Source organism: Pinus tabuliformis, chromosome 1_2 (genome assembly GCF_031772625.1).
Source record: "Pinus tabuliformis cultivar Carrire ecotype Pingquan chromosome 1_2, CPIR1, whole genome shotgun sequence".
In the NCBI taxonomy this organism is placed as follows: Eukaryota; Viridiplantae; Streptophyta; class Pinopsida; order Pinales; family Pinaceae; genus Pinus; species Pinus tabuliformis.
Genome location: NC_142298.1, coordinates 1,000,377,167 through 1,000,385,519, shown reverse-complemented (window position 1 = coordinate 1,000,385,519; position 8,353 = coordinate 1,000,377,167).

Below are 8,353 nucleotides of genomic sequence, written 5' to 3'. Positions count from 1 at the left end.
AGGTGATTTGGATAAGAGAAGCTCAACTTCAGGGTATGTCTTTACTCTTGCAGGTGGTGCTATTAGCTGGATGTCAAAACTACAAAACATTGTTGTTTTATCCACTACTGAAGCAGAATACATTGATGCTTCGCATGCTTGCCAAGAGGCGGTTTGGTTGAAAGGTTTGCTTGGTGAGTTTGGTAGGTTACAGGAAAACATCAAGTTACTTTGTGATAGTCAAAGTGCAATACATTTGGCTAAGAATCCGGCCTATCATAGTAAATCAAAGCATATTCCAATTAAGTACCATTTTGTAAGACAGGTTATCACTAAAAGGGGGGTCTCTCTTGAAAAGGTGCATAAAAAAGGAAAACTGTGAAGACATGTTCACGAAACCAGTTTTGTTGGAGAAGGTGCGTTGGTGTTTGGCTTCTCTTGGCTTGCAGAAAAATAAATAATAAAGAAACAGGGCATCAAGCTAATTGTTGTCAAGGTGGAGATTGTTGAGATTTTCTGTTTTAATAAAATAGGCAAAAATCTCAGTAGCTTACAACAATCTGATTTGGTTGCTATATTAGCTCTATTTTGTTGGGAGTGAGTTAATGCATCCTATATTTGCTGTAGGAGGATTTATGAGGCAGTTAGATCCTCTTAGCTATAAAACAGGTGTCCAGACAGATTGGGTGGTGAGCGTGAGAGTTTGTGAGGAACTGAATTATCATGTAATCTCCTGTTTGATAATAAAATTTTGTCGATGCCTATGTTTGGTGGACGTAGCCCAGAATGGTTGGGTGAACCACGTTAAACCCTGTGTCTCTTTTATGATGTGTTTATATGCTGTTGCTTGTATTTTGTTTAGCTTCCCACTGACTGCTCCAACAAAAAATAATTTTTGACTAATGTTAATCGAAATGAATGGATTCTTTTTTGTCATTTAGGAGCAACATTTTTATTATTGTGCGGATAGGTGGATGCATTATATAATGTAATGTTATGTTGATTAATATTAAAATTTAAGATTTAAAAAAAATGGATTTATAAGTGTTTATGTTTGTTATGAAGAAGTCTATTAAAAATTTGAGAAAATCCATTATGCAATGTCATTATTTTAGTTTTGATATATTTAAACTCCGGATTTGATTTTTATGAGCATTTCGTGGACTGGGATTTAAGATATCAGATTTAAGATGAATCTAGCAAATTAGTAACAAAAATACAAAAATAGAGATGAATGTACTTATTATGTAGGATATATTAATATGTGTCACTAGTTTTCCTTAGCTTTTTGTACTGTACTGAGACATATGTAATAAAAATATTATGACCATATTAATATTGTCAACTTAGGTCATATTCATGTTTTTGTAATGCATCATTTTTCCATGAAATTCTTGTGTAATGTATTTTATGTGAGGGTATAATGAGTATATTGTAAAATGTATTTGGGATAGATAATCATAAATATAATACCAGGATATGATTTCCTCACAAGGCTTCAAATATAATTTTAAAAGGGATTTAAAAATAGTTTATGAATTAAGATAATCTCACTTCTCCAACTCAAAATAATTTTATAGCAAGTGGAATAAAAATTATTGTTTGTGTAAAAGAGGTTATGGAACCATTCGTGATCACTTTAATTGTCAAGAAATTTATTATAAAAGTTGATAGTTCAAACCTAGGTTTACCCATGACCTTACTAGGGGTAGTCATGGACACCTAATGTCCCCTCTTTTGGGAGAAGGAGTGATTAGTAAAATGGGATGTCACTGTTATCACTCAGGTTGTTCCCAAAAGTTGTAAGAAAGAGAATACGACCGAGGTAACCATAGACCAATCTTTTAGATACAGATTCTAGCCAATCTGCATCCAGAGAGGGCTCTCTCTTTATGATTTAGCTTTGTTTTGAAGTGTGTTAGGCTAGATATGAAGTACAAGGGGTTTTATTTCGAGTTTGGTTGGAGGGATGGAGATTCAATAGAATAGTGAGGTAAAATTGAAAAGTTTTAGTCCATTAGGCATGATGGAGTCAAAGAAGGATAGCTTACTAGATTCAGTTTCTGACTGAGGATGGCACCACAAAGCAAGGTACTCAAATATGGAACAATTCATAAGCTGGAATCAGATGGAATGGAGTCAATGGGTGAAGGTAACTTAAGAATCCTTCATCAAGTTGACAGAGGGAAAGTGCATGATTACTATCAAGGAGCAATTAAGGATTCCTTAGAAAATATTCAAGGTGAAAGAATCAGGGGAAACACGAGCAATTAAGAATTCACTATTTATGCTAATTCTGAAGAAAACATAGAAATAACAAAGATTGAAGACAGAGTGGAGTTAAGCAAATTTTAAATTATTTTTTTTCTTTACTATTGAGATCATGAAACATAGATAATATAGTAAGCATATAAACTGAAAACACAAGTTAGAAGGGACTTATTGATCCATAATATGATTCAAGAATTCTGTAATAGGTCCTCAGCATTAAATTCTCATCCAGTAAGCTCGACAAACAATGGTTCCAACAGCCTTTTATTCCAAAAATTTCAGTATTATAGTCAAGAACTATGAACGCCCATCAACCAACCCTAAATACTTCGTCTAGGGGGGTATTTATACAAAAATATCAAATATCTTACAAAATATCTGAAGAAGATAATATTTGATGACAATTAATGCTTCTTTTACAAGAGATAGAGACAAACAGTATCGAAAATAGGGGAACAATAAATTGATGCAATAAATTAATGTTGTGTTGGCTATTCCACCTTTATGAGATGTACCGGAGGTAGGTGCTACAAGTTGGTTTACGGCCATCTTCCATTGGTACTCTGTGCTGGCTACTCCATCCTGCATCGGGTGTTCTTCAACTTTGATGTGATGTGCTTTGACCCGCATGACTCTGATTCATTTCTGTTCTCCGCATTATAGTAGATGGTCCAAAATTTTCAATTGACCAAAGATAAGTTTATAGAATTTCTAACATACTTTGTCAGCATTCCGGTCCCGGTATTTTATGTCTCTGAAGCTTCCTCAAAGTTTCGTCATCGTCTGTGTATCTGAAGAAATTAGGTGGGATGGTGAACAAATGCTATACCTCGTGCTCAATGTAGAATAAATTTTCCAGGCTGTCGTATAGGGCTCGGCCAGATGGAAGTGCCTTCTCTCCTAATGTACTTGATGATGCATTAGCTTGATCAGCAGCATAATTATTCAACTTGTATGTGTAATCTACATGTCTCATCAGATGATCATTACTCCCCAAAGGACTTGGAAAACCTTTTTAATGCAAAACTGTAAACTTTTCTGTGAAAGAATCAATCTCCACTTGCATGTCCTGACATCTCATTTCCAAATTTTGCATCAGAGTTCTCATGGTTATAACTCTCTTGATTTCTAGAATGGTGCCTGTTCTATCTCTGATTCTCAGTGCCTCCAGTTCTTCACTGGTCTTGGTGTTCAAAAAATATATTAACGGTTAGCTTGCTCAGGCATCTGTCCCAATAAGGCTCTTGTCTTTTGAATCTCCACTTGGGCCACTCTTATCAAGTCAATCTGCTCATAAATGACTTCGATAGACCTCCACACATTACTAAGGGATTGATTGATGTTGGTCCACAAAATTCCTCTGATTTCTGCTAGAGGTTTATCCAGAGAGAGATCCTTTTCTAATCCTTTCACCTTGTTCTCCAATGTTTTGATCTCCCTTGTTTTCTCTGCCACATTCATTTTGGATTTATCATAATTCTTTTCCACCTTTGCCAATTTATTTTTGACCAATTTCAATCTTGATACTTGCAGTTTTAATTCTTCCATAGCTTTTATCAATTCCTCTGTGGTCATGCTAGTACTGCTGCCTGGCGCTGTTGCTGAGGTACCTGTGATGATCTCTGCTATTGATGCTGGGACAATGGGAGGCAATGCTGTTATAAATGTGGAGGGGGTAGTATTGACTGTTGGGACTACTTCAGGTGGCTGGGAGGTCGACTCTCCCTGCTTTTCTTGTAGAGCTTTCTCCAATGCCTGCTCTGTTTCACTCAGTCTCTCATTCAGTCTCATGAGAAGGTCCATCATGTCCTCCTCAGATTTCTCTTGTACAACTTCTACAGTCTGTTCATGCATGGAAGGAGGCAGTTTCAGCTGTTTTCTGAGGGCAGCAATGTCCTCTTCTTTCTTCTTCATCAGTGCCTTTATGCCTTTGGCATCTTTGGGATCATGTCCCAGCTCAATGATAATATCTTCTAAGGATTTTATCCTTTTGTCCTTAGCAAGAGAAGAGGCTTTCTCCAAATCTAGTTGAGCAGAGGTGTTGTTCAAAGAATTTTTCAATTTATGAACTAACATCACTTTATCAGCTAGTGTGGAGTAGACCATCTCTCCAGTCTGTTTATGCAGCTCATTCTGGTCTAAGGGATGAATATCCTTGGCTAAGACCTCCAGATTTGTCCTGATGTAGTCAACTGCTGATTGTGGTCGATGCACCTTCGACTTAAAGTAACTCATTATCATCTTTCCTTGTTTTATGTCATATGCTGACATTAATCTTTGCTGTTTTGCGGGAGCCACCTTAAGATACTGGTTGTAAATTTGAAGCCTCAGTGGATCGTTCCTAGCCTTTATCTCAGTGAATGTCCTTTTGATGTCAGAGGGCTGCTTACCTGGTGGCCTGGTAAGTGACACTTCAACACTATGCTGCCTTTCTAGCTCCTGCCTATGTGAGCTAGTTGATGTCTCTATCAGTGGGGAAGTTTGCTGGCTGGTTACCCTCTCACCCGTTAGACTTTCTATTGTTTCTACAATGATTTCTTCTTCAGACAGAGGATTCAGTATTTTCCTTTTTTCCCCTAGTTGTTTGCAGGCCCACTGATAGGTTTGGCTTCTTCCTTGTCTCTTTTCTTGCCTCTTTCCTCATTTAGAGGAGTTTGTAATGCAGGAATCTCTGCTGCCTTGGTTTGGACCGGAGGAATTTTCCCCTATTGATCAGTCATTGCTTTCTGCTTCGTGTCTGCCACTTCCTTGCCCTTAGAAGACCCTGTAACTGGTGCGCTGGTTTCTTGTGTAGGTTGCTGTGAAGTTCCAGCAGAGGATGTACCAACTCCTGTTTGCTGAGGCAGCTTGAAAGATACCTATCCAAAAGAGTCCAGGTTAAGGGTTTTTTCAAGGTCTTTCATAGCTTTTTCCATCTTTTCTTATTCAGTAAGTTCCTCTATTAATGTCCCTTCTACCCATTCTTCCTGATTAGCAAACTGTTCAATTTCAGGGATTTTATGATGCACATACACTGATAACCTGTTTCTTACCCTTCTATCACTTATGAAACTACAAGGGTCATATGGTACCCACTCAAAACTCTTCTTGAATTTAAGGTGGTCTTGTAATATGTTCTCAGTATCTATCCAAGCCTCCCTAGAATGGATAATATAAGGGCCTAACTGGTTTTTTATTCTAAGATGAGCCTCCTTCTTTACATTAAAAAAGTGGGTTAAGTCTGAACAGATGAGCTGCCTGAAATATTATAATGCAAATAACCTCATAGGCACATACCTAGGCAACTTGAATGGGCATAATTCACATCCATATATTCTGATCTCAGTGTGATTCTGGTAGAGGTACCAGTCACCTATCATGTACTGTTTGGACAGCTGTAAAATTTTCTTCATATCACCAGTAATTCTAGGAGAAGGAGCTCCCATCAACAGAGTGGAGGCTGGGTGCACAAATAAGTCAATGAATTCACTGTAGGTATAAGGGGAGTCATAGTTATGGAAGACTGAGCTCCAAAAAACCATGGGCCTCCTATTTCCCTTTGAGTCTAATTTTCTGATGGGGAATGGGAAACTGTCTAGGTGATAATATAACAACAGATGATATATGAAAGTTATATATTTAAACACTCCTTCCCTTTCAAAATTCATGAATTGAGTATGGATTTTGTCAGCAATGAAAGAGGCATAGTTATACTTGACAACAGGGGACTGTCCTAGGGTAAAGGTAAATAACAGAACCGAGACAATCTCATCCACATATTCACTGGACCTAAATCCCAAGATCACTGATATTATGTCAAGAATGATTCTTCTAGTCTCATTGAAACAGACATGTAAATAGGGAGGTGGGCCTTGGGGCTGGCATTTTGGTTTCATGAACATCTGGGCAATACGAGTTATTTCTGGGCTGGTCAATTGAGAGGCCTTTTCAAGCAAAAATCCCATGGAAAGATGAGCAAGGGGCTCAGTGGAATGGAAATGTATCATCTCGTTGATGGATTCAACAATTATGTAAAAAAGGACAGTTTTATAGGGTGACATAACAACTCTCTGAGCAGGGTCATAATTGGCACAGCATTGGTGAATAATGTCAGGGAAAGCATGTACTGAGGGAAGATAGTACATGGGAAGGTTTGATTCCCATAGTCCAAGAATGTCAGAATTACTTAAATGACTATCTCTGATTTGGTAGACGGTATGAAGATGATTTTGGCAACCAGACGGATCTTTTATTTGGAAATATTTGTCGGCCATGGGTAGATGGTTCTGGTCTTTATGAGGCACATTGAAGGGTGAGACATTGAGGGCCACGGAGGCTTCCATGTGTGGTTCTTGTGTTTTCAAATTAGAAGTCGGGCTTCTGGGGAGACAATGGTCTAAACAGTAATTCTGGGTGTATTTTTATGAGAGCTACAAACTGATTTTGCTTGAATTTGGCTTTCTTGGGTAAAATTCACAGAGGAAAAGGAAAAATTATGGGTTTGGAAAGTGAATTGGGGTAAATACCTATTTTTAGAGGCAAATCAGGCACTTCGTAGGTTGACCGACGAGCTGCAGAGCAGGAAGCTGAGATTTTCTTGGTCGAGTGGCGGACTGGATGCTTGTGCAGTTGTCTGGACGTAGCTTGCATGAAAACAATTTCGCAGTAAAAATGGGTAAAAATGACAGTTTTGCGATAATTTTAACGAAAATTGGCTTTGGCGGGGGTTTTTGGCTTTTACTGCATGCTGATGTCACGATGATGGGACATTTTGTTGTGACGCGGGGGGGTGGTAAGCGGTTTCTTCCGGCACAGCTTTTGGGGTGGAGTGGTTTCAGACGGGGAGGCAGCGAGCAAGGCGGGAATGCGATGCATGTCCCCGGTACGGCGGGAATACCGCCAGCTCCCTGGGAGTTAACAGTCGGATGAAAAGGGATCACAATATGTGCATCTACCGTTGGATGTACAGGGCCTAGATCTGACGGTTGACGAAATTGGGATGTGATGGATGGTCAATGTGCGGGCCCCATATATCAAATCAAATGTTTCAATGGTTTTCGGGGCTTGTTTTAATGGTCTGCGGGGTGAGTTTAGTTAGGTTTTTAATTAACCCGGGTGGTTAATTAAGTCCTTTGAGCGTGCGGCGGGGTAGGTTATTAAAGGTTCCAAAAGAACCATTAATCCCTACTTAAACAGTAATACGGTCGTAATTGACTGGGGGCAGGATTATTAATACGTTGGGGTTTTCTTTAATGTATTAACATAATACGGGAAAGGGGAATAAGTATAGGGAGTTATATAATAATGTCAATAGTTAATATGAGTTTATGAAATAAATGGCACTAAGTATAATGTTAGCAATTTAACACTTGACACTTAGGTTGAAGGAGGTTTACACAAGAAATGTGGCTCTTCCTCTAAGTAAAAATAGAGTTTTACTTAGGCATTTGCTGAAAAATGGGATGAGTGATTTTAAGGATATTAAGCAGATCTGAATACCTTTGGGGAAAAATTAGCAAGTGATTTGGGAAAAGATGAAAGGGGAGTTAATTATGCTCTTGCCATGGTACCTGTGATAGAAGTAAAATTTAATCATTTTGAGAGACAAAACTTATCACAAGTTTCTTTCTGAAACACTAAAACTGCCTACCCAGCCTACTGTACTTAACATTTTTTCTTCTCTTTTCAATGGGTGGATTTAGACTAGTAAACCCTTTTTCAGCTTTTATTTTCTTTGCATGATCAACCTATCTAAATCTGCACTTATTTCTTCCAAGGGCTCAGATTCAACAATTGAGCTCCTTTACTTCTCTACCTATCTACCTATTTGCGAAGTTTAAATAGTTTGGACAAATTTTTATTCTCTATCTCTAAAACAGGAAATTCAAACATGAACTGGCCAAGATTAAGCTATTTGGCCATTCATCAACTTCAACATAAAGTTTAACAAACTGCACATGATACTTTATTTATTGAAAGTGAAGTAGTAGTGGCATTTGGACTTGCACACTTTCCAGGTCCTTTGTTTGGGGTTCATTTCTTTTCTTTTTTCTGACCATCTTATTCTTTTTACTCTTTGATTTTTCTTTTATGGTATACCCTCTTTTCATTTTTTAAATTTTTT